The following is a 27,327-nucleotide window of genomic DNA, read 5'->3' as shown; positions in this document are numbered from 1 at the left end:
CTTACCAAGAGCGATAAGTAACTGAAGTCATGTGTTGGCTGCCACACCTGAAGCAGAGAGAGCAAAAGTGATGAAGAAGCTGGACTTTGACCATGACAACCTCCCTGTGGAGAGGGTGTTAGGTGTACAATGGTGTGTTCAGTCTGATGTTTTAAGTTCAAAATCAGCTTGAAAGACTGGCCCCTCACAAGAAGGGGGATTCTTTCAATGTAAAAACACAAAATGCTGAAGCAGCTCACCAGGTCAGATAGTGTCCTTGGGATTCGTTCAGCAGTCAGTTCGATAAATGATCCCCTAGAAATATTGCTCCGGCAGTCCTGACTGCCAAGAAGATTCTGCAACATTTGTGAAGGAAAAGGATTGACTGGGATGATACTATTCCAGACTCCATTGTACAGGAATGGATGTGTTGGATTCAGGATCTTCATAAGCTGGAAGACTTCAAGGTTGGCAGGTGGTTTGAACCCACAAACTTTGGAACAGTGACATCTGCTCAACGGCATCATTTTTCTGATGCATGTAAGGATGGTTACGGAACTGTTAGTTACCTGTCACTGCATAATAACCATGGTCAGACACATTGTGGTTCATGATGTGAAAAGCAAGAGTGGCTCCATTAAAGGCAGGCTTTATCCCTCAAATGGAGTTGACTGCTGCCACCAAGGCGAGGAGAATGGACACGGCTTGGAGAAAAGAGCTGCAGATGGACCTAGCAGACTCCATATTTTGGAACGATGGCACTTATGAGCTCAAATACATCAACAATGAAACAGAAGGTTCTGAACTTTTGTGGCCAACAGAGTTGCTGAAATTGACATGCACTACAGTGGAGATATGTTACCACAATTAACTATGCAGCAGACAAGGCTTCCCAAGGTTTGAAAGTCAATTTTTTTTCTGAATTAAGAAATATGGGTGTCCAGGCCTCACTTTCTTTTTCGGCCTCAAGAATGACCTCAAAATCCTGATGGATTGGAAAAAATCTCACCAAAGAACTCTGAAATGAGAAGAGTAACTATAAATGCTGCTCAGATAACATCTGAAAAATTGGATCCAGTAACCCGCTTATCCATTACTTTTCATCCTGCATCATTTGAAAAGGGCAGTAAGTAGCAGGGATGCTCAGACATAAAGGACTGTTTCTGTACCATAGCAGAAATAAGAAACAAGCAAATGGTGTTCTTGTCCGGATGACATCTGTCAGAGGGATCTGCCATAGAAGGAGACAGCAAATACATAATTCCCTGAAAGTGGTGTCAGAGATACAGAGTTGTAAAGAATGCTTTTGGCATCTTGGCCTTCATAAATCAAAGTACTGAGTACAAGAGTTGGGATGTTATGTGAGGTCGTATAAGATATTGGTGAAGCTGAATTTGGAGTATTCTGTGCAGTTCTCGTCGTCTAACTACAGAAAGGATACCAGTAAAATTGAAAGAGTGCAGAGAAGATTTACTAGGATGTTGCCGGGTCTTCAGGAGTTGAGTTACAGGGAAAGATGAAACATGTTAGCACTTTATTGAGGGGAGGTTGAGGGGAGAATGAGGGGAAATTTAATAGAGATTTACAAATTACGAGGGGTATAGACAAAGCAAATGTGAGTAGGCTCTTTCCACTAAGTTAAGGAGAAATAAATACAAGAGGACATGGCTATAGGGTGAAAGAGGAAAGGTTTAGGGCAAACATTAGGGGGAACCTATTCACTCAGACAGATGCCATCTGATGTGGTAAACGCAGGCTCACTTTTAAGTTTTAAGAATAAATTGGATAGATACATGGATGAGAGAGGTCTGGAGGATTTTGGACTGGGTGCAGGTCAATAGGACTAGTGGAATAATATTTCAGCACAGATTAGAAGGGCCAAATGGCCTGTTTCTGTGCTGTAGTGTTCTATGGTTCTAAATCAATGGAAAACAATGGTCTCACAGATGAAGAACTGGTAAATGCTGAGATGGAGATAATCTGCTTTGGCCAGAAGAGATTTGAAGATGAAATCTCAAGTCTGGGAAAAAGAATGAATGTTAAGAGGATGAATCACATGCATAAACTCAATCCCATTCTGGAAAATGATGTGTTAAGAGTTGGTGGGCGACTTAGTAGAGTAGCAATGCCAGAAGAGATGAAACATCCTGTCATACTGGACAAAGATTTTCACAATTCTTCGACATGATCATGAAGAGGTGGGTCATCATGGGGTGTCACTGTGCCGATCAGAAAAATTATGTCGAAATGTGTTGTTTGTTGGCATATAAATGCCACTCCCGGACATCATCAAATTGCAAATATGGCTCTGGACAGAGCCTCTCCTGATGAACCTCCCTTCACGTATGTTGGATTAGATTATTTTGAACCCTTTGAAGTGAAGTGTGGAAGGAGTGCTGAGAAGCAGTATGGTGTCATTTTCACAAGTTTAGCTGTAAGACCAATTCACATCGAAGAGGTCTCATCACTCGACAAAGACTCTTTCATCAATGTCCTTCAGTGCTTTACAGCCAGACATGGTCAAGTGAAAGAACTACGATTGAACAATTTTATGGAAGCTCAGCGTTAGTTGAGGGAAGCAATCAAAAGCTGGAATCAGGGTCAAATCCATAAAACACGCTCCAGAGAGGAATCATATGGATCTTCCATCTCACTGTTGGCTTTCACCATGGAAGTGTATGGGAAATATTAATTAGATTAGTGTGAACAGTTCTCAATTCCACTGTAAATGGGCAAAGTCTTGAGGAGTTTTATGTGAAGGTGAGTCTATCCTCAACAAATGTCCTTGAAGTACTTACCCCAAACCACTTTCTACTCCTTATGACTATGCCATCGATGCCAGCAGGGCAGGTTCAGGTGGAGGCAAGTTCAGTATATGTTGGACTTGTTCTGGAAAAGATGGATTAAAAAATGTATTCCTCAACTGCAGGAATGACAGAAATGGCCTAACATCAGATGCAACTTCACACCAGGAGACAACGTGATCATCGTGGACGATTCAGGATCTCGAAACTTCTGGCTAACTGTAAAAATTGTTTAGACCATTCTGGGCAAAAAGGGACTTGTACATCCTGTTGAGATCAAGACCAAAACCAGCTTTCTGGATAGACCCATCAACAAAGTCTGCCTTGCCTGTTGCCCACTGCACAGACTACAGACTTTACTGGCCCAGAGAGAGGGTAAAGTTCACTCTTTTTCAATGTGATGTAGTTACCGCTGCCCTAATGAAGAATAAAGGAAGAAGATCTACATAATATTGGAATATACTGTGTTTGATTATTATTTATAATTGTGTAATAATTATTTGAGATAATTATTAGTGGTCGGTGTTGTAGGAGCAAAACATGTGATTTTTATAGCCATTGGTTTGGCTGTGGATGTCAGCGGCATCCCATCATCCTGAGACTGTACATGCTCTGTTTCTTCCGGTGTGCACCTGCTATTGACTTGGGTGATTGGCGTATGCGTGGGGGTTTTGTGGGGTTTGAGAGTCATTAGGCCGCGTCGACTGGTATGGTGGGATAGAGAAAAGGAGGGTGAGTAGGGCTCTGATATTTTCTGTTGACCATTACCACAGTCGTTGCCGTGCTGTATGGACGCTCCCACGGTCGTTATCACATTCAATAGACATGACCATGTTACCATGGATGTTTCGAGTCCTTTTTGGTTCATTAATAAACAGTTTAAAATGCATCTGGACTTTGCTATGAATTTGTTCTAACGCGTCACAGTTAAGAGCCTGCTTAGCCTCTGAGCATTTTTTTCATGGATAGTAGTCATTACAGTGTTAGGATGAACTTGAATATGAACTGATTGCAGCATGTCCTGGAGTGAGTCCAGCCAGCCACAGCTGGAATCAATGCAGATGTTGAATATGGAATTGTCTGGCAGTGTGGATCCTCACAGAACAATCAGGGCAGCCTTTTTCTTCCCTTTTTTCTTGATAGTGAGGGAATAAATGGCCAAGCCATTGACTGCTGTATTAATTACATTGTGCAGTTACACCATTGAACACTTCCTTTCAAATTCACCCTACTGAGTACAATGCACGGGGGATGAACTATTAAAACCATGGTCCACCCCAACTCAATTCCTGTAAAGGAAAAGCATGCCAAAGGCTTGCATTCTGGCACTGCTTTGCTACTTGTCCAAACTGTACTGGAGTGAGGTGGCTTTCAGCAATGCCTGGATAGCACACAAAACTGAGCTTCTCTGCATCTTAGCACAGGTGACAATAAACCATAAACTGTAATCCAATTACCCAGACTTCGAAAAGTAGCTATTATGGAAGACACTTTGCATGGTGACCCCACAATAGTGAAATGTTAACAACCAAATAAACTGCTCCTTGAGGAATGTGGTTGAGAGAAACTTTTCAAGCATCTTCCCAGCAATCTGCATTCTATCCTGAGCTAAACACAATCTACTGGAGTAACTCGAGCAGCTTCTGCGGGAGAAAGACAATGTTTCTACGAAGGGTTCTGGGCTCAAAAACTCAACCACTCTTTTGGTCTCACTGATGCTGCTTGACCTGCTGAGTTCCTCCAGCAGATTGGGTTAAGCTTCAGATTCCAGCATCTGCAGTCTCCTGCGCCTCCACATATCATTTATATTCAACAATAGGACCAATATCTCACTAAAACACAGCTTGTTCTACTATGTTGCAACCCGCTTAGTGAGACCCAGTTTTGCACCGGGAGCATTACAAGAACACAAGAAAATAGAGGTAGGGGAGACCACTTAGGCCTGTGGTCCTGTCTCACCATTTAGAATGAACATGGCTGAGATATGCTGGCCTGAACTCCTCCTCTGTTCTAGTTCCCTCACTTCCTCAATATCTAATATCTATCCCTCCGCCATAACCATATCCAATAATCTGCCCCACCACCCTTAGGAGGCAGAGAATTCCAGAAGTTCACCACCCTTGGAGAGAAGACCTTTCCACATACCTCAGTCTTAAGTGAGTGTCCTGTTGTCTGTGACTCTCCTATGAATAAAAACATCCCAACATCTACCCTGTCAAGCGTCCTTTGGATCTTATAAAGTAGCAGAGTTTTAGTCTAATTTGGGCATTCAGCACAGACATCATGGGCCAAAGGGTCTGTTCCTGGGCTGTACTGTTCTGTTCTATAGTCCATAAATAAAGTCATATCCCTTTCTTCATGAACTACAAAACCAAACAGTTAAGCCTCTCTTGATGAGACAAGCGAGGTTTGAGTTTGTAGCTTTGGAAGGGGGTGTTGAACCCAAATGTTGTGGTCAAGAGGTTAGACAGCTGCCTGCTGAAGCCCATGGATTGGAGGTATGGGTTTTATGATCCTTCAGCATTGTATCACAAATCCATGAAGATATCTTTCTCAATGAGAGCATGAGAATAAAGCTGTGAAGAAGTCATTGTGCAATCAAAGTGATTTGGACTTAAGAATGAAAATAAAAAAAAGACCAGGAATCCATGAAGATATCTTGCTCAATGAGAGCATGAGAATAAAGCTGTGAAGAAGTCATTATGCAATCAAAGTGACTTGGACTTCAAGAATGAAAATAAAAAAAAGATCAGGAATCCCATGCGGAATCATTCCCAGGTGTTCCCTGCTGTCTCTGTTTGAATCTGGCTGCTTTGCCAACAGTAATATTATACTCCATGTTACAACATTGAGAGGGAAACCGAAGATGGCTTCAGACAACATTTACTGCCCCCTTTCACTACGCTACAATGAGTCAGCAGTATCGAGAGCGACTTGATATCCTGATTCAAACTCGAAGGATTTTTACCACCTGTGAATAACGGAAATGAAAACCAAATGTGCCTCTCTCAAAATTAATTCCGTCCGAAGATCATACAAGTTTACTTCAGTCATATTTGTGCAATCACAAGAATCACAGCGACATTTCTTCTTGATTTGTTGAGTTTCTTATGAATGCATTGGTCCAGGAATTAGACTATGTACAATAAGTCAAGGTGGGGGAGGAGAGTGGAGAGGGAAATAAGACTGGCAAGGAGAGAATATCAATAGAATAAAATCTTTTAACCACGAATACACAGTAAACTGGTGACAAGGACAGGAGATTACAGAGCAAGGCTTGGATATTTGGTGAGAACATTGTGTTGGGGGTTACCAAGCAGTCGACCAAGGTGGAGATAATGGAAGGGCTGTGACAGAAGATTGGATGAGACATGGAGGGGTGAAATATAAAAGCAGACAGCAAAATAATTTTATAAATATATAAAACTAAGTTCAACATGGGCCCCTTGGAAGATGAGAGAGGGAGATTGAGATTGAGTAATGAGGAAATGGCCGAGGCATTGAACAAATATTTTGTGTCAGTCTTCACAGTGGAAGGCACACCCAGCATGCCAAAGAATGGTGTTAGGGATGCGAAAGGAGGTGAGGGCCTCGATAAAATAATTGATACAAAAGAGATAGTGATGAGCAAACTAATGGACAAATCCCCTGGTCCCGATGGGATGCATCCCAGGATACTGAGGGAAATGGCAGGAGTGATAGTCGATGTCTTGGTAGTCATTTATCAAAATTCTCTGGATTATGAACAGGTCCCAGCAGATTGGAAGACAGCAAATGGATGTAGGCAGAAAGCGGGTAACTATATTAACGTCTGTAGTCAGGAAAAATGCTTGAAACTGTCATTAAGGATGAAATAGCAAGATATTTAGAATGAAGGGGTTTCATCGGATTCAGAAAGGGCAGGCCTTGTTTGACAAACTTTCTGGAGTTCTTTGAGGATATAATGTGTGCAGTAGATAGAGGAGAACAGATTGATGTTGTATATTTGGATTTCCAGAAGCCGTTTGATAAGGTGCCGCACAAGAGATATATCAATAAGATAAAGATAAATGGAGTTGGGGGAAGTATAGTGGCATGGATTGAGGATTGGTTAACGGACAAAAGGCAGAGAGTCAGGATAAATTGGTGTTTTTTTTTATTGGCAGACAGTGGTAAGTGGGGGGCCGCAGGGGTCTGTGTTGGGCCTGCAGCTGTTCACCATTTACATTGATAATTTGGAAGAGGGAACAGAGTGTCGTGTAGACAAATTTTTGGATGATACTAAATTGAGTGGAAAAGCAATTGTACAGAGGATGTTGAGAATCTGCAGAAGGATGTAGTTAAGTTAGGTGAGTGGGCAAAGGTCTGGCAGAAGGAGTAAATATGAGGTCATGCACTTTGGTAGGAAAAATAGAAGAGCAGATTATTATTTAAAGGGTGAAAAACTGCAGCCTGCTGTTATGCAGAAGGACTTGGGAGTGCTTGTGCATGAATCGCAAAAAGTTGGGTTGCAGGTATTATAACAGGTTGACCTTCATTGCTAGAGAAATTGAATTCAAGAGCAGGGAGGTCATGCTACAAATATACAAGGTACTGGTGAGGCTGCACCTCAAATACTGTGTGCAGTTCTGGTCTCCATACTTCAGGAAGGATATACTAGCCTTGGAGGCAGTCTAGAGGAGGTTCACCAGGTTGATCCCGGATATGAGGGGGTTGAGCTTTGAGGAGAGACTAAATCGTCTGGGATTATACTCACTCGAATTCAGAAGAATGAGAGATCTTATAGAAACATAAAATTATGAAAGGGATAGATAAGATAGAGGCAATAAAATTGTTTTCACTGGTGGGTGAGACCAGAACTAGAGGACACAGCCTCAAGATTCAAGGGAGTAGATTTAAGATGGAGATGAGGAAAAACTTTTTCCCAGAGAGTAGTGAATCTGTGGAATTCTCTGTCCAGGGAAGCAGTTGAGGTTGCTTCATTAAACAGATTTAAGGTTCAGTTAATTTTTTACATTAAAAAAAAGGAATTGAGGAATATGGGGAAAAGGTGGGTAGGTGGAGTTGAGTCAATGATCAGATCAGCCATGATCTTATTGAATGGTGGAGCAGCTCGATGGGCCAGATGGACGACTCTTGCTCCTATTTCTTATGTTCTTATCTCATCTGCATGTCCAGGATCCAAATGGTGATGGAAGTGGCTGAGATGACGCAGTATGTGCTGTAATTCTCCAATCTACTCTGGGAGCAGGTGAGTGCTCGTTCTCCACGTGACCTACGTGGATTCCTCGAGGAGCTCCAATTTCTTTCCATGTTCCAAAGACGAATGGAATTGGTAGGTTAATTGGTCACATGGGTGCATTTGGATGGTGTGTGCTTGTGGGCCTGAAGGGTCTGAGACAATGGCCCCCAACTTGGCCACATCTTCTCCCTTAAGATGAAGTGAACACTCGTTGGAAAAGAAGGGAAAGTGCGAGTTGGAGCAAATATCTCGTTTCCCAAAGTCAGCAGAACAGCAATATTTAATGGATATCAAGATTCAAGATTCAATTTATTGTCAATGTAATAAAACAGTGTCATTTTACAAGAAATTGCTTTTTCCTATTGCTCAGCAGAAATAACCTGAAGCGCCTCCTTAAAGTCAGACGCAAAAGAGAGTCCTCCCAGAGGTACCGTATGTCCGTAGATTTGCCACTAGCGCATCCACAGCCTTCAGCAGTCTGAGCTCCAGATCCGAACCGACGACAAAGTCAGAAATCCTTCAGTGTCTTCGGCACCCCTTCGCATCCAGTTCATATACCTGGTATGCCTTCAGCCGGTTTTGATCCAGTCTCCAGCAGCCCCCAGCCTCCATGGGTTCCTCACCTCAAGTTGTCAGCAATCCGCTGCATGCATGGGCCTCTAGCCTCAGAGCCCCCTCACTGGTCTTCCGCTGTAGTTACTGCCCCGTGGGTCGTCCCTCTGCTTCTCCTTCTCAGACGGGGATGGTCTCCCCGTTTTCTGGTCCTATGTCCCAGTCTTCCACTCCCTGGAGTCTGCAACCCCTCTTGGCTGCTGCCGATCAGAGGCACTACCATCTTGGTTGCAGACCCCACTGTCATGGGATTTTAAATAAAACTACTTTAATGGGCCGTCAAAGCCTGTGTGGAGTTGACGGCAGGTGACTGGATGGTTGGACCCCGCGGGAGTGCTGTATCTCTGTTCCTCACTCCACACTCTCTGCGGGTCAGCATCTGCAGCTGCGCTGTCGCTACTGCAGCTCCGGCAGTGCCACCATTTTGCTGTGACTTCCAACTATCTATCCAAATGTCTTGTACATCATAATTGTACCCGCCTCGACCACTTCTTCAGGCAGCTTGCTACACATCTCCAACAGCCTCTGTGTGAAGAAACTGCCCAAGCAGGTTCTTTTTAAATCTCTCCCTTCTCAATCTATGCCCTTTAGTTTTAGCCTCATTGGGTCATTTAAAGCGAAGGTTGATCGATTCTTGATAGTAAGGGTGGCAAAGGTTGTGGAGAGAGCAGGAGAATGGGGTTGCAAGGAAAAATATATCAGGCATGATTCCAATGGTGAATGGCCTAATTCTGGGTCTTATGGACTCAACAACTACAGGAAAAGGTTTGTGTTCATTCATCTTATCTATGGAACCTCATGAGTTTATAAACCTCCATAGTACCTGCTGCAACATCTCCTCCATTACATACACCCACCATCCTCTGCGTAAAATAGTCATCCCTCAGGTTCTTGTTAAATCTCTCCACCCCTCACCTTAAACCTATGTGCTCTGGCTACCTATTCCCCTGCTCTGAGTAAAAGACTGCGTTCATCTGCTCATAGTTTTCTACACTCAATGAGCTCACCCCTCATCCTCCTGCACAATGTCCTTGTAAATCTTTGGACTCTCTCCAGCTTGACATCATCTTTCCTGAGAAAGTCAGCTTCACCTGAAGCTGATGCACAGCTGAAGTTCATCTGTGGGATTGGTGGTGAGAATGGACCCTTAAAGTCAACACAAAGTAAATTGCAGATGCTGGAAACGGGAAACAAAAAATATGGCTGGGATCACCCAACAACTGTGGATGGAGAAATGATTAAGGTTCGATCCACATCATGGGCTGAAAAGCCTGTACTGTGCTGGATGTAGGAAAAATAAAAGTTATGGATGTGAGGTATGGAAGGGTTAGATTGTTGCGGAGTATAGCTTTGCCTAGGTTGGCACCACATCATGGGCTGAAAGGCCATGTACTGTGCTGTAATGTTCAATGTCCTATCCATCAATCTGCGCAAATGTGTTTTGAACGTTATAATGGTACCTGCTTCTACCATCTCCTCTGGCAGCTCATTCCAGCTACTGGCCACCCATTGAGTGAAAACGTTGCCTCTGAGGTCCATAAAATCTCTTTCCTCTACTTTAAACCTGTGCCCTCTAGTTCTTGAATCACCACTCTGGGGAATAGATGGTGAGCATTCACTCATTGAGGCCCCTCATGATTTTTCACGGAGGTTTAATAATCTGTCTGGATGTAGTTTACTGTGTGGCTGAGCTGGAAAATGATGCAGACCAACAGTTCTCAACCTCTCTTCACCCCTAGACCACCAAGAGTAAATTCAGTAGTGGAGAGGGGCTCAAACCACTTCCCAGAACACCAACGGGATTTTTGATTTGGGGAATTCTTTTGAAAAATTTCATGGTTTTTTGTCATCGAATTTACAACCTTGTTTCAGATTTTACTTGTTGATTATTTCAGTCATCCTTGGCTGTTGAGGACCATCTGTAACACCTGCACAGACCACAAGTGGTCCTTGGACCATTGATGGAGAAATACTGGCATGGAGGAATGAGAAGTAAACAGATGCTGGGGTTGAGCGTAGCACCCAAAAGTGCTGGAGAAACTCAGGTCACGCAGCATCCACAGGAAGTAAAAGGCAGTTGACGTTTCGGGCTGAGTCCTTCGCCAGGTGTGTGGAAAATCAGGCAGACCCTTGAATGAAATGGTGAAGGGAGAGGGGAGGGATGAGGAGAGGAGGAAAGAATGGGTAGGGTGGAGATGTAAACTTTCAGGTAAAAGGTCATAGGTGGGTACAGGTGGAAGGGAAGAAGAGAAAGAAGCTGAGAAGTGATGGGGAAGAGGGTAGAGGGCTACACAAGAGAGCTTTCTGATAGAAGGAAGGCAGGAGGGCGGGGAGTTGAGGGAAGGAAACAGGGGAAGCAGTTAACATAAATTGAAGAAGTCAATATTGATGTTATCTGATTGGAGGCTGCCAAGATGGTATATAAGGTGTTATTCTTCCAATTTGTGGGTTACTTCAACTTGGCAGTACATGAGGCCATGGACAGAAATTCCAATGATATTTCAACATTCCTCTCCAACACATCCAAACTATCATATCATCTGTTTAAGGGGAAAGTTTAAGGGAGACCTCAAAGGTCATTTTCTTTTTCACACAGAAAGTGGTGGATGCCTGGAATGCATTTCTGGGGGTTGTGGTGGATGCTGGATCAATAGGGACATTTAAAAGGCTCTTAAATAGGTTTATAGATGTAAGATAAATAGAGGGTTATGGGTATGAGGTAGGGATGGGTTAGAATTTTTTTGGAATAGGTTTACATCGATCAGCATAACATCATGGGCCGAAGGGCCTATTCTATGCTATAATGTTCTGTGTTACATCCGACATGGAAAAACAAAACTGGAGATATTGGAAATGGGAAGAAAACATGGAAGTGCTAGAAAAAACAGCATTTGTTGAAAGAGAAACACAACATTCTGATAAAACATCCAGGCCCAAATTGGTTTCTCTTTCCAGAAACTCTGTTGAACCTGCTGAGGGTTTACATCATTCTCTGCTTTGACATCACATGACTTTTAAACAACTCCCAAATAATCCTCAAGGAGTTCAGATATATTTGACCTGCCTCATTGATTATAATAACTCAGCAAGTTACTCTTGAAGGAAGGGTGTAGCACACATTTTCTTTTTGTTGAAATCGATTGGCAGTTCATGTAATTTGAACAGCAGAGATGTCAAAAGGAATACTTCTTCTGCTGTTGAGAATGCAAGATCTAAATGACCACAGGAACTGATAAGCATTAACAAAATTAAAGTACTTGTGGGCTTGAGGAGGAAAGAGAAATGTTCATGTTACTGGTGGGGGTCTGGTTTCGATCTGACTGACAATGTTTGACCTCAACCTTGAATTAGGAATGAAACATCAACAAAGCCAATCCATCAACAAATTAATCAGTAGAGCTTGAGAGAAAAGTCAAAAGGCAGACTTCAAGGAGCATACTACATCTGGTTTTAACATGGTGACGTGGTTGATTTTGAGCCCAGCGTCATCAGAAATACCCTTGAAAGTGTTTCATTTTCCGAGAAATTCTCAGTAAGTGAGGGGGAAGGGGATAGTTTTATCTCTCTTTCCTGCATCTGAGTCATTTTTCTTCCCCTTGTCGTGGGTGAACAAATCAGTGTTGGCTCTGCATTTCATTCTCTCTGTCTTTCTGCATCTAAGTCAGCTTTGTAGCACTGCTAAAGGTAGAGCTACTGAAATAAATGCTGTCCACACTGCCGTTTATTCAAACCACGCGCGTTCCTTTTTAGGGGAGGTGACAGGGTCACGAGAGTGATGTCATAATACTGCTGTGAGGCCTGGCTGTTCCCCTGGGAATGCGCTCCTGCAGTCCGGAACTTCTGCACTGTGGGGTGAAAGCTCCTGTGGCCTGCTGCGCTGGCTGTTCGCTATGGCGATTCGGACCGTCGTGTGTGCAGTTGACCAGACTTGCTACAGCTTCATATCTGCACAGCTATTCTATTACATGTTGCTCAGAAACAGACCCAGCAATTGAACATGTACATGCTCGAGATGTTATTTCACCTAAGGCGAGGGGAGCAGAGGCACAGTGCTCCTCAACAGGGTCCCACTGTCCACCTATTACAAGGACATCCCTGCATAGGTTTAACATCCTGTAGACCAGGACGGCAGTGGTTTATTTTAACATCAACACCCCACAGAGGTCAGTGCCCAAGCCATGAGATTGCATGCTCCAGGGGAGGAAACCGGAGGAGATCACACTCATTTCCCCAATGAGAAGAAACCTGGGGAGGACTGTACAGTCTGGGAGACTACGACTGTGGATGAGGAGCTTGGAGTCTGAAGGCTTCACACTAGGTCACGGGCTTCTGGAGATTGGCTCGAAGGAACCAGGTATCGGGACTTGGATCCATGCGGGTGTTGACGGTGAGCAGGGTTCCCAAATGGCTTCGACCACCAACAGCTTCCTAAATGCAGCTAGGGTTGGGAAACAGGGCCTGAGGAAGGTGACAGGTGCCTGGAGCTCAGGCTCACCGCTGGAACAGACAGGAGGCCGTGTGACTGTAGTTGTTCTGGGGGCACAGGAGGTGGGCACATCAGAGGAGGTGGTGCCTTCCATGGACACACAATTATGTTTTTTTGCATGGAACTTGTGATTTTTGTGTTCTGAAATTCCTCCCTACCTTCCAGGAGTGGCTGTTCACACAGGAATGACCAAAGTTCCGAATTTCTGTAACATCCCGTGAGTTTAGACAGGATACCTGAAGTGGGGTATTTAAGAAATCTGGATGTCCTATTCATTAGCCTGTCGCTCATGGATTGCCTGCCGTTCAGTTTAGACTGCAGGCGATGCAGGAAATTATTCCCAATTCCCATTCCAATCTTTCTGCACAGACTGCATTCTGGGAAATTGGGAATAATTTCCTGGAATGCAGCAGCTGTGTAAAAACCATGAGAGTCTCTGAAGAGAACCCCTTGCTTCTCTTTCTCTTCTCAATGAAGACGCTGCACTAGAAGCTCCTCTTTACAGGGTCAACAAAAGTAAACACATTTTGCATATTATGCACACAACAATAAAAGAGGCATGAATTGAGATAGTTGGTGAATATTCTGGTGAAGCACTGGGAGTGTGTCACATTGATGACTGCATTAAGTGCCTTGTTCAGATGATCCTTCTAACTGCTTTCATTCATACATTTCATATATGATGGACTCCAGATTACTGGATAAAATTCTCTTTCCACTACAGTCTGCCCCAAAATGGATAGTCGAGCGGAATGTCTCTTCTATGACTGAGCAACATGCAGTCTGAGCTCTGGTTGGAGAGGCATTGTGCTTTAGCAGGGCCAACATCCAGGGGGAAAAAATTACAAGCAAAATAAATAGTTGTTATTGTACTAATAAGGGAGATAAGATGGGAGGGGAGGGTCACAGATGGGGACTGGCTAAAGGTCAAGCCGATTAGCCTGCTCGAAGAAGGATTACATTTGGGCATCTTTTGAAGTTAAGATGCTTTGAAGGTCTGAATTTTCTAGTGGGTAACTAATCCTTAAAATTGACATGTTAGATCAATTTGTGCCTGTTAATATAGCTGGAACCAGCAGCTGTGGTGGAGTTAGTAGGAAGGAGGTCCAGAGTGGGTGAAACCCTCTGGTTCAGATCAGTCCTCTTGATCTACAGGACAGAAGTCATGTTTTAAAGTGGGTTTTATTTATCGCTTCTGGATTTTGATGATCACTGATTGAAAGCAGGAAAGATGCCTGGAACAAATTCTGAAGCATTTATAGAAGATAGAAGTGTATAGAACAAGAACAGGCCTTTCAATCCACATGCCTGCTGCTTGACCCTGATACATATCCCACTTTCCCTGCATATTCATGATTCCACCTAGTAAAGCAGGATACTGTGTTAGCAGTGTAATGCACAAAATGGCTGGAGGAACTTAGCAGGCCACGCAGCATTTATAGATAGTAAAGGGTAACCAACAATTTGGGCCTGAGCCCTTTGTTTGGTACTTTCAATGGATGTTGCATTACCTGCTAAGTTTCTCTAGCACTTTTGTGCATTGGATGTGTGTAACATGATCGATAGTACTCGGAGACTTGTGTGGAGCACAAATATACTTTTATTGGCTTTCAAATAACGGCCGGTATCTACAATGGTCTTCAGGTAAATTGGAGGTAAGGCAGGAAAACAGGGTTTATATCAGGACTGACGAGAGTGAAGCCAAGAGGAGAGGTAGGCCGTCTAATCTATGCATCGACAGTGAATTCCAGTTCACTGCAATGTATCTACCAAGAAGTCTTTTTTGATGCTACCATTGAATCAGCTTCCACTATAACCCTTAAACATCCAGTCTAGGCTCCTGTGGACAAGGTCTTCTCCACAATCTCCGTTAAACTCCACCCCTGCCTCTCCTCCTTCCTGGGAAGGGCTGGCGATTTTACTTTCGCCCGCGCCCAGTCATTTTGTTGTGTGTGTGTGTGTGTGTGTGTGTGTGTGTGTGTGTGTGTGTGTGTGTGTGTGTGTGTGTGTGTGTGTGTGTGTGTGTGTGTGTGTGTGTGTGTGTGTGTGTGTGTGTGTGTGTGTGTGTGTGTGTAACAAATAATGGCCTCATGGCCCGATAGGATCGATTTGTTCCTGCCTGTTCTTCAGTCCTGTGAACCATAGAAACATTACATCAGGGCAGGAAGAACCAAGCAATAACTCTAACCTCTTGCACAGACTGCCTTGGGTCACATCAAGATGTGAGCTGATATTTCATCACATTCTGTTCCTCTGGAAGGAGGCAGTGAGAAGAGCAACTAGGGCAAAGGAGGATGGTTTGCATTATATTACAGGAAAAAATGGTAGAAACATAGTAAGTACTGTTTGTTCATAGGTGTTTTTATTGCCCAGTAAACACATGGATGTCCTGGTTCAGTTTAACGGTGAGTTATTAAATATGATTAATTCTTTGGGCCCAAGCTTCAATGCCAGTTAACACTTGGCAAGTGATGGTGGGACAGAGTTTGGAGTTGCACAGAGGTGTAAAACTCATAGTGGGGAGGCTGCTTTGCCCAGGTCTGCTTGAGTTTTAGAAGCACAAAGGATGTGCAGATACTGGACTCCAGAGCAAACAAGGAGAAGCAGGAGGGCCTCAGCAGATAATGCAGCATCTGTGGAAGAAAACGGTCAGACAACTTTTTGGATGGGAACCCTCAATACACTCAGGAGTTTCTGTGAAAGGTCCTGACCTGAAATGATGACCAGTCCTCTGGTAGATCAGACCTCCTGGGTCTCATCAGCTTCTTACTGTTTACTCTTCTTGGACTTTGGGGAGAGATGATCCTTGTCACATCACAGAGCAGAGGTTTCTATTCATACTGGCAAAGGGTCCTATACCTGAGAGGGTTCTCATCCAGAGATGCTTATTGAGTGTTTCCAGTGTTCTATATTTACTTGTATCCAGATTCATCCTGAGAATGTAGAACAGTACAGTAGGCCCTTTGGCCCACGTACCTATGCTAAACATTAAATCCAAATCAAACTAAATGTCTGCTGGTTCCACATGATAGCTGTCGCTCCATTCCCTCCATATTCATCTAGAAGCCTCAAACACAACTATTGTATCTGCTTCCCCACTACTCATAGCAGCCAGTTTCAGGCACCCACCACTGTCAGTGCAAAATATCTATCTCTCTCATCTCCCTTAAATTTCCTCTCCCCTCACCTTAAACATATCTCCCCAAGTGTGTGTCACTTTTTCCCTGGGGAAAAGATTCTGACTGTCCACCTGATCAATGCCTCTCTTGATTTTATGCACCTCTTCAGGTCTCCCCTCAACCTCCAATTCTCCAAAGAAAACAACCCAAGTTTGTCCAACCTCTCCCCATAACTCATACCCACTAAACCAAGCAATCTCCTGGTAAACCTCTTCTGTACCATTTTCAAACCCCCCACATCTTTCCTGCAATAGGGTGACCAGAATTGTACAGTATTCCAAATGCAGCCTGAGCAAAGTTTTCTATAGCTACAGTATGGTAAACTACTGTTGTGTCATGATTAGCTGCTGCCAGCCGGACATGCTTCCCAAGACCGATCCTACCCATAGCCCCTTGTATGTTCCCCTTTCTCTTTGGTTTGATCAGTCAGTGAGGGTGATGGTTGTTCCAGTCTTTAGTTAATAAAAGCCTGATAGTTCACAACTCCAGCATTTTGTGATTATTGATGGTGCATCAATTTTATTAACTAATTTTTTTTTTTTTTTTTTTAAAAACATGAAACAGTACCTGAAAATTGAGAAGCTTGATATCTGACCCCCAGTCATCTGATGCTGCAATCATGTCCGAACATTGGCTACGGTGCTTCTAAACCCTCCTGGTGACAGCCATGGATGCCATCACCATGGACACTAACCAACTGAGACTACTACTCTAGTGTGACAGGCCTCAAGTGTTTCCAAGATCAATGACACCAGGTCGTACCAAGCAGCTATGGAGATCCTCAAGGCTCAGTATCACAGGAAGGTTAGTGAGGTCTATGCCAGGCATCTCCTGGCCACCAGAAATCAGCAACCTGATTAGTTGAGTGCTGAGTTAATGTGGGGCCTCTGGATCCTGTGTACAGCGGGCAACTGTAAGGCTGTGTTGGCCGCCCAGAATACAGAGGATGCCATCAGAAATGCGTATGTGGCCAGTATCTGCTCCAGGTATATATGACAACATCTATTGGAGCAAAAAGCTTTCGATCTGCAAATGTCAGTTGAACTTAGAGACGCTGGAGGTGGCCCTCCAGAACTCAAATGCATACTCGGCCACTTAGTCACCATGGGTGATGCTATCCTGGGCCAGGGCATCATCCTGCCCCGTGAGTGATTGGTCGCCTACACTGTCCCATTACTCTAGAGAGCTGACCTCAGCCGCCATTGTGCGTGAACTCTCCAAGTGATACCTTTGCGGGCAGGGTTAGCACCCGAGGAAACACTACCCTGCCAAAGATGTAGTGTGCTCCAGCTTCTAGAAAAAGAGGCATTACACCAAAGTTTTCCAGTGTAAACCATCCGTGAAATCTAGCAGAGCTGCATGCAGACAGTCACCACTCTGGGCAGTATGATTATCACCATCTCCCCTACACTCCAGCGACGCCATGTTCAAATTATGTGGGCCACCCTTTTGGACTGCACGTCAAATGTCATCTTCCTAGGCATACAATACTATGAGGGGTTGAGGCCAGCCATCTTGGGGCTGAAGGCAGCCATCTCGGGCGCAGGAGCACCCATCAGACCTGGACAATGAATCCATACTGGCCTGCAGCACCCTGAACTAGGAGGCCCTGCACAAACTTGCCAGGTCCATGATTGACGACCAGGTAAATGGGTGCGATATCAACTGTTTATTTGATAGTGGGAGTACAAAAATCTTTATCTACCCCGATACCACTAATTGACTGTCCCTTAAGAATGGCCCACCAAATGTAGGATATCACTCTTTTCTATATCATACATGGCAGCCATCCTGGGGTCCCGTGTAGTGACCCTCAGCATTGGAGGTGTGGTGATACGAACACCAGCTTACCTGCAGAAAGACCACCTAAGGGTTGACTCCACCTGGCCGGCTGTCAATCAGCCGACCTGAATATAGACCTGAGCCGGCCCCTCCTGAGCCAGTCACAAGGGAGCCACCGAAGCATGAACTGGTGTTCAGACTTTTATCTGAATGAGGCCTGTTGTACAGTCTTTTGAGTTTTGTGTTTGCTTGCTGCTACCTCAGAGCACCACAGGAGGAATAGTGTGGAAATGCTTCAGACTGCTCTTGATGCCACAACTCTGTGCTCCCTTGCTACTGGGGCTAGATTTCCATTCCATCTTCAGAAAGTCACTCTCCACTTCAATGGGTCCCTTTCCCCCCCCCAACGTCTGCAACAAACAGTCCACAGACACCCCCCTGCAGGTGACATATGGTCTCGCGAACCTCAAGGTTGACCCCCCTCTGCTGTTTGCCAATCTCACCCTTGATTGCAAGCCAGTGGCCACCAAGAGTACTGTGCGGCTGATGAGGCGTTCATTATGGCAGAGGTTCAGCGCTTATTGGGTGAGAGTATCATTGAGGCCAGTAATAGCCCTTGGAGGGCCCAGATGGTCATGGTAAAGAATGGGGAAAAGAATAGAATGGTCATAGATTACAGCCAGATCATCAACTGATATATGCAGCTTGATGCTTACCCCCTTCCTCACATATCTGATATGGTCAACCAGATTGCATAACATCTGGTATTCTTCTTGACTGGCCTGGTCGGCGTATCCCCAGCTCCCGATCCACACAGTGGACTGCCAGTATTCAGTGTTCAAGGCAGATGGCCACCTCTACTACTTCCTCCAGGTCCCTTTCAGCGGCATAAATTAGGTCTCCATCTTCCAGCAGGAAATGGACCGCATGGTAGACTGTAGGGATTAACAGGCCACCTTCCCATATCTAGATAACATTACTATCTGCGACCACGACCTGCAGGATCATAATATGAACCTCTGCATGCATCCACTACCCCTCCCACATACCCTCAAAGCTCTGAAGAGACACCTTGGATTCTTCTTATACTACACTCAATGGGTCCCCAACTACGTGGATAAGATTTGCCCATTGGTCAAAACCACCATGTTTTCCCTGCCAGCAGAGGCCCAAGCTCCTTTTAACAGTATCAAAGACAACATCATCAAGACAACCAAAGACAGGTCCACACCATTCTAAGTAGAGAGCAATGCAACTGACTTTGCCTTGGCTGTCACACTCAATCAAGTGAGCGGACTTGTCACCACCTTTTCACAAACCCTCCAAGGCCCTTAAATTCTCCACTCCTCCATTGAGAACGAGGCCCAGGCCATCATGGAGGCTGTTAACCACTGGAGGCACTACCTCGCCAGGAAATGGTTCACCCTCCTCACAGATCAGCAAGTGGTCATATTCATGTTTAATAATAAACAAAGGGGAAAAAATCAAGAACAATAAGATCTTCAGGTGGAGGATCGAACTGTCCACTTATAACTATGGCATCCTCTACTGGCCCGGAAAACTTGACGAACACCCAGACGCTCTATCCTGAGGAATCTGTGCTAGTGTTCAAATGGACAGACTGCAGGCTCTCCACAATGACCTTAGATACCTCAGAGTTACTAGGTTTTTCCATTTGATCAGATCTTGGAATCTACCATACTCTGTTGGGGAAATCCAGACAATGACTAAAAACTGCCGAATGCAAACCACAAGTCTACCTGCTAAACCAGGCACGCCTGATCAAGGCTACCAACCCCTTCGAGTGCCTCACCATTGATTTCAAGGGACCCCCTCTCCTCCTCCAACCTGTATGTCTACTTCCTTACAATCATCAACGAATACTCCCACTTCCCCTTCACCATACCTTGCCCGGACACAGTTATCAAGGTCCTTTGGAATATCTTCACACTCTTTGGTTACCCTGGTTTCATTCACAGTAACCATGGGACATTATTCATGAGTGATAAGCTGCGACAGTACCTACTAGCCAGGGGCATCACCATGAGCAGGACCACCAGCTACAACCCTAAGGGGCAAGTAGAAAGGGAGAACACCACAGTATGGAAGACCTTCCTCCTGGCACTGATGTCACAGTATCTCCCTGTCTCCCAATGGCAAGAAGTCCTCCCAGACCCACTCCACTCATCTGGTCACTTTTATGTATGATCATCAACAACACTCCTCATGAACGAATGTTTGTTTTCCAAAGGAAGTCTGCATCAAGGGTCTACGCTGCCCACCTGGCTTACCTCCCCAGGACCAGTCCTGCTTTGGAAGCATGTCAGGCAATCTAAGACTTGTTGCAGTGGTCCACCTTCTCCACACGAACCCCCAGTATGTTAACGTTGTCTTCCCTGATGGGTGCGAAGACAAGATCTCGATCTGGGACCTTGCTCCATCGGGGGCCTCCCTGACCACCACTGACTTTCAACAGATAGTTCTCCCACTTCAACCTTAGGGATCCTGGAACCTGCAGCTGACCATCCCCTACATCTGGTCACTGTTGTCACTGACAATGTACCAGCTCCACACTCCCCCACCATGCCACCTGACCCCAGGCCTTGACAAACTTAAGAGGCCAACCTCACAAGCTGCTCAGATGCTACGGCAGCACCCCAGCCATTGCCACATCACTCACTACAGCAGGGGAGACCCCCTGATAAACTTAACCTGTAATATGTATGTATGTATAGTTGTTTCACCTTCTCTTTTTTTCCTCACCCTGCAGGACTCTTCTTAAAAAGGAGGGGTGAATGTAGTAAACCACTTATGCTGTGATTGGCTGCTGCCAGCTAGACACATCTCCAGAGACCAATCCTACCCATAGCCCCTTGCATCCTTCCCCTTTCTGCTTAAATCAGTCATTGAGGTTGATGGTTGTTCCAGTTAATAAAAGCCTGATAGTTTCACATCATCCACCTTTTTGTGATATTATGGTGCATCATACAACATAGCCTCTCCTTTTATACTCAATGTTTCCCTCCTCCCCAATGAAGCCAAGCATATAATATGCCACCTTTACCATCTTATCTACATGTGAGGCCACTTTCAATGACTTAAGGACTTGGATCCCGAGATCATCAGTACATCAATGCTTTTCAGAACCCTGCTATTAACTCTGTTTCTTCCCTTAGTATTTGACCACCCAAAGTGCAACACCTCGCACTTGTCCAGATTAAACTCTATTTCTCTGGCCATATCTGTAACTGAACTATATCCTTTTGCATTTTGATAATCCTCTCCACTGTCCACAACTTCATCAATCTTTGTATCAACTTACTAACCCATCCATTTACTTGTTCATCCAAGTCAATCAAATTGTTAACGCAAGATCTGCCTCTCACCAAGCCATATTGACTGTTTCTAATCTGACCACACTTTCCAAATGTGCATAAATCCTAATCCTAAGTATCATTTCCCCGCCACTGGTGTGAGTCTCACTGGGCTATAAAGTCCTTGATTATCCTTATTTCCCTTCTTGAGTGGAACACTAGTTACTCTCCTGTCCTCTGGAATCTCTTCTGTCACTAGTGAGAATGCAAAGGTCTTTGTCAGGACCTAGCAATCTCTTCACCTGCCTCTTTCAACCTCCAGGGATATATCCCATCAGCACCCAAGGGTCTTGACCATCTTCATTCTCCTCAAAAGACCCAGAATCAACTCTTCCTTGATCTCAAAATGCTCTGATATGTGAACATCCTTCACATGATGCTCACCCTCATTGTCCATGTCCTTCTCATTGGTAAATGTACTCATTTAGGATTTTACCCACCTCCTTTGACTCCAAGCATAAAGTCCCTATTTTGTCCTTGAGTGGTTCTATCATCTCTCTAGTCTTCCTCTTGCCTTGGGTTTTCTTTAATCCTGCTTGCTAAGGACATTTCTTGTCGCCTTTTGTTCTTCCTAATGACCTGCTTGAGCTCTTTCCTTCAATCTTTATGTTCATCCAGGGCCCTGTCAGATTGTAGGTTTATGAACCTTACATATGTCTCCTTTTCTTCTCACTAAGTTCATGTCGTCTCTCATAATCCAAGGTTCTTTTACCCAACCATCCTCATTCTACTTTTGCACTGGAATTCTAATCATTTGGTCCTTAAACAACTCTCACATTGTGGGTTTGCCTGGTAACAGCTGTTCCCAATGAACTTCCCTCTAGCTGCTGTCTAATAATTTCGGATCTATTGTCAGACTGCATAGATGATATCACATACAACCCTGAGATTCTTTTTCTGTGAACGAGGTAGTCCAAAAAAACCTGTATTCGGAGTATACTTGCAAACAAATAAATAACTGTACACAGATAATGAATGTAAACAAACCAAATGCAATACAGAGAGAATAAAAAGTTCAATAAAGTGCACAAGTAAGAGTCCTTAAATGAGTCCCTGATCGAGTTTGTTTAAATTTAAATTTTGACATATAGCACGGTAACAGGCCATTTTGGCCCACAAGTCCGTGCTGCCCAATTTACACCCCATTAACCTACACCCCGATACATTTTGAACGGTGGGAGGAAACCGGAGCACCCAGGGAAAACCCATGGAGTCATGGAGAGAATGCACAAGCTCCTTACAGACAGCGCAGGATTGGAACCCCAGTTCAGTCTTGATCACTGGCGCTGTATAGGCGCTGCGCTAACCACTACGTCAGCCAGATCCACCCATTGTGAAGATTCTGATGGTGGAGGGGAAGCAGCATTTCCTGAAACTGGTGATGCAAGTTTTGTGGCACTTCTACCCCTTTCCTGATGGCAGCAATGAGAACAGAGCTTGTACTGGGAGGTGCAGATCCTTCATGATTGCTGCTGCTGTCCTGACAGCAGCATTCCCTGTAGATGTTCTCGATAGTGGGGAGGGTTTTGCCAGTGATGTCCTGGGCTATGACCTCTACCTTTTGCAAGGCTTTATGCTCAGGGGTATTGGTGTTTCCATACCAGACCATGATGTAGCCGGTCAGCACACTTTCCACCACACAATCTGTAGAAATTTGGCAGGGTTTCTGGTGTCATACCAAACCTCTGCAAACTCCTGAGGAAGTAGAGGCTTTCTTCATGTTGCCTTTAGTGTGTCAGGTCCAGGAAAGATCCTCCAAGATAGTGACTCCTAAGAACTTAAATTTGCTCACTTTCTCCCCCTCTGAACCCCCAATGTATTGGATTGTATACCTCTTGATTTCTCTTCCTAAAGTCGACAATCAGCTCCTTAGTTTTGGTGGCATTGAGGGGAAGGTTTTTGTTCGTGTACCATTCACCCAAGTTTTCAATCTCCCTCTTGTACGCTGACAAGCCAAGTCACCTTTATTTATTGTTCATACCATGCTCACATGGTAAAGGCGAGATGGAATTTCTACAGGACCATGCAGCATATTTACATAAATATAGGTTAGAATAGAAGGTAAGCTCATTTAAATATTAAAATGTAAACAGTATATGTCTACATTATCCATATGTTTTGGGAATTCAGGAGTCTGATGGCTTGGGGTAAAAACTGTTGCTCAATCTGGATGTAAGGGCCGAGTGCTGCAGTACCTCCTTCCAGATGCCAGTTTATGTGAGGGATGTGTTGAGTCCTTCACAAATGTTTATTCAGTTTTGCCTGCATTGTGTGTTGTAGATGTCTTTCATGGTAGGAAGAGAGCCCCCAATGATCTTTTCTGCTGACTTCACTACCCTCTGCAGAGTCTTGCGGTCCAAGATGGTACAGTTTCCAAACCAGGCAGTGATGTAGCTGCACAGGATGGTCTCAGTATATCCTCTGTAGGATGGGAGATTAACTTTACTCAGCCTTCACAGGAAGTAGAGGTGCTGCTGGGCTTTCTTGGCTATGGAGCTTGTGTTAAGGGAGCAGGTGAGGTTCTCCACCAAATTCACTCCAAGGAACTTGCACCTCATCTCTGTAAGCTGACTCCTCATTCTTACTAATAAGGCCCACCATGGCCGAATCGTCAGTGAATTTGATGATATGGTTCGAGCTGGGTTTAGCTGAACTGTTGTGGGTCAACAGAGTGAACAACAGTGGACTGAGGACGCAACCCGGGGTGGGGGGGGGGGGGACCCTGTGCTTAGGGTGATGGTTTTGGAAGTGCTGTGTCCAATCCAGACTGCCTGAGGTGAATGCAACAGAGTGATAGTCATCGAGGCAGGACCCAGATGAGTTCTTTGGCCTGGGGACAATGGTGGTGGCTTTGAAGCACGTAGGGACTACGGCACTTTTCAGGCAGATGTTAAAGATGTCAGTGAGAACATTTGCTAGCTCATCACCTTTCTTTATACAACCCACTACAGTGGAAACATCAGCAAATTTGCTGATGGTGTTATTGCCACATAGACATAGGTGTTTAGTGAGTAGAGCAGTGGCTTAAGAATATAGTCCTGTGGTGCTCTGGTACTATGAAGATTGTGGAGGAGAAGTTCTTACCAACCTTCACTAATTGTAGACTGGAGGTGAGGAAATCCAGGATCCAATTACACAGTGGGTGTTGCGGCCCAGGTCTTGGAGTTTGCTGATGGTGTTAAATGTCAAACTGTAGTCAGTAAAGAGCATCCCAATGAATACATCTTTGTTGTCCAGGTGTTCCAGGGCTTTATGTAGAACCAGTGAGATGACATCCACCCTAGAGCTATTCCTACCTACGATAGGCAAACTGGAATGTATCCATGTCACTGCTCAGATAGGAGCTGATAGGCTTCATCACCAGCCTTTCAAAACACCATCACTGTTGTTGCAAGTGCTACTGGTCAATAATCGTTAAGGCAGTTACTACACTCTTCTCGGGCACCTGTATGATTGATGCCTGTTTCAAACAGGTGGGTACCACGCCCTGCTGGAGTGAGATATTGAAGAGGTCTGTGAATTCCTTGGTAAATAGGTCAGCACAGATTTTTAAAACTTGGCCAGGTATTCCATCCGGGCCAGATGCTTTTCTCGGATTCACTCTCCTGAAGGCAACACACACGTCATCCTCAGATACAGACAGGATGGGAGAGAAGCTTTGCAGTCTGCTACTTTACTGGATTTGGTTTTCTTAACAGGTTATGGCATTTAGGCCCTGCCACGGTTATCAGGTGTCCCTTGTTATTTCCATTTTTATCCAGAATCTCCGGGAGATGGCTTTCCGAAGGTGATACCTGCTCCTGCTGTACTGATCTGGATCTCCAAACTTCAGTGCCTGTGATCAGGCTCTCAGCAGGATCTGGATTTCATTGTTCATCCAGGGTTTCTGGTTGGGGAAAACTGAATTATTTGGTGGGGATACACTCATCCATAGCTGTTCTGATAAAGTATGTGACAGCCTCAGTGTTCTCAGATTCTCAGCAGAGTCCTTGAACACCAGCCAATCTGCTGACTCGAGGAAGACCTGTAACTGTTCTTCAGCCTCCTGTGATCACCTTCTAGCTGTCCTGACCACCAGAGTCTCTTTTATTAGGCTCTGTCTGTATGAAGGCAGAAGGAGCACAGCAGAGTCGACGTCAAAGGGGGAAGAGGGCATCCACAGGCATTGCCTCCCAAACGAGGTGCTGTGCCCCCCCCCATATGGTTGTGGCCATCGCTGGCCATCAAACACCCCCCCACCCCCACATTACTAGCGTGTGTCAAGCATCAGGAGCATCTAGTGATGCTTGACACAATAAAAGGAGCAACCTTGTCTCCTGTGTTGGAAAGGTAGGTCCTGGCTAGCACCACCACCCCCCCCAACTCCCACCACTGAAAGAGTCGCCCTCTAACATTCATTCTGGAGCCAACCCTGAAACACAGCCAAGCAAACAGACTTGCCAAAGTGTGGTTGTGGGAAAAAGTGGTAGGCCCTCCTTATTTTGGTGTAGCAGTGATCAAGTGTGCTTGAATCCCATAAGTTACATGATATTTCACATCCAAAAGATGAATTTGGCTGTTGGTTGGAGAATCTCAAGCTGCAAGTGGCTCTGTTGTTCTGAAACCCCACCAACCCTACAACCACTAACTTGCAGTGAAAGATTTCAAAGCATTCATACAAATTCACTGTGGTTATCTGGCATCAATTAGCACAGGGCTAGGTCCCAAAAGTAGCAATGTGAACCTTCTTTGTTCAAACAAGAGTGAACTGGTAGCCAGAACTAATCCTCTCAGTTCTTCAAGTCTTGTTTTTGGAGTTTTATTGTTTAGTTTACCCTCATGGTCTCAGTTTGCTGTCTTGCCTAAGTGACCAAAGGATATAGGGGTTAGGCTTGGATTGAAAGGTTGAGAGGTGGGGAATTTTCATCCATCAGAGGATGGGCTGAAACTGTTAGTGAGGGTGATGGAGCCAGGTAGTCCCACACATTTAAGAGATACTAAGGATGAACACATGAATCCTCAAGGCATAGAAGATGACAGACCAAATACTGGTAACTAGGATGAACGTATGTGAGTACATGATGGTCAGCATGGACCAGGCCTGTTTCTGCGCTGTATTACTTTGAGACTCTGAGACTTGGCTGAGATCATATCATCAAGATTTGAACCCACAATGTAATGATTCAAGAGATAAGAATATTAGGTGTCTGACCAGACTCTTACCCAGAATCCACTGCAGCAGAAGCAGCAAGTTTCTACGAGGCAGGTTAGTATGGAAGATTACATGGGATGGAAGGGGAGCTGGACTGATAAAAACTGACTGGGTGGAAGAAAGCAGAGAGGAGTATTGAAAGGATGTTTTTCTGATTGGATCCTTGTGCCTAGTGGTGTGCTACAGGAATTGGTCCAGGGTGCACTGTTCATTATCTGAATGAACAATTTGATGGCAGTGCAGTTAACTTGATTAGTAAACTTAGTGGTGTGGCTGACAGTGAGGAAGGATATTTGTGTTTACAATGGGATCGAGATCAATTAGGAAGGTGGGCCAAGGAGAGGCAAATGTAATTTAACTCAGACAAGTCTAAGATGCTGCACTTTTGGAAGTCAAACTGGTGCAGGTCTTCCCCGGTGAATGGTAGGGCTCTGGAGAGTGTTGTCCAGCAGATTCAATATTTTATTTATTGTCATGTAATAAAAACATTGTCATATTACATGAAATTTCCTTTCATCTGCCATAAGGGAGATAGGTTCACCAATGGCAGAAATAGCCTGAAGCATCTCTAAGAGAAAGAAAATCAAAACAGAGTCCCTTCCAGAGTGTCCGTGGATTCAGTTCCAGCACTCCCTCAGCCTTCACAGCCACACAAACCCCAGTCCAAACCAATGGCAACCAGAGCTCCAGGTCCAAACC

At 44.7% G+C, this 27,327-nt stretch overlaps 1 long non-coding RNA gene across 1 annotated transcript in view; it reads left to right on the top strand.

Annotated features, from left to right (window-relative positions):
• Positions 1-827: 827 nt before the first annotated feature.
• LOC138752682 (uncharacterized) overlaps positions 828-27,327 on the top strand; it is a 36,349-nt gene continuing 9,849 nt past the window's right edge. The window contains exons 1-2 of the long non-coding RNA XR_011350833.1: positions 828-876; positions 16,846-17,085. This is a non-coding gene — a long non-coding RNA (uncharacterized lncRNA). The remainder of the gene's footprint in view (positions 877-16,845; positions 17,086-27,327) is intronic.

This window comes from Narcine bancroftii, chromosome 2 (genome assembly GCF_036971445.1).
Source record: "Narcine bancroftii isolate sNarBan1 chromosome 2, sNarBan1.hap1, whole genome shotgun sequence".
Classification (NCBI taxonomy): domain Eukaryota; kingdom Metazoa; phylum Chordata; class Chondrichthyes; order Torpediniformes; family Narcinidae; genus Narcine; species Narcine bancroftii.
Note: the sequence above shows the minus strand (reverse complement) of the source record. Positions and strands in the feature narration are given on the sequence as shown.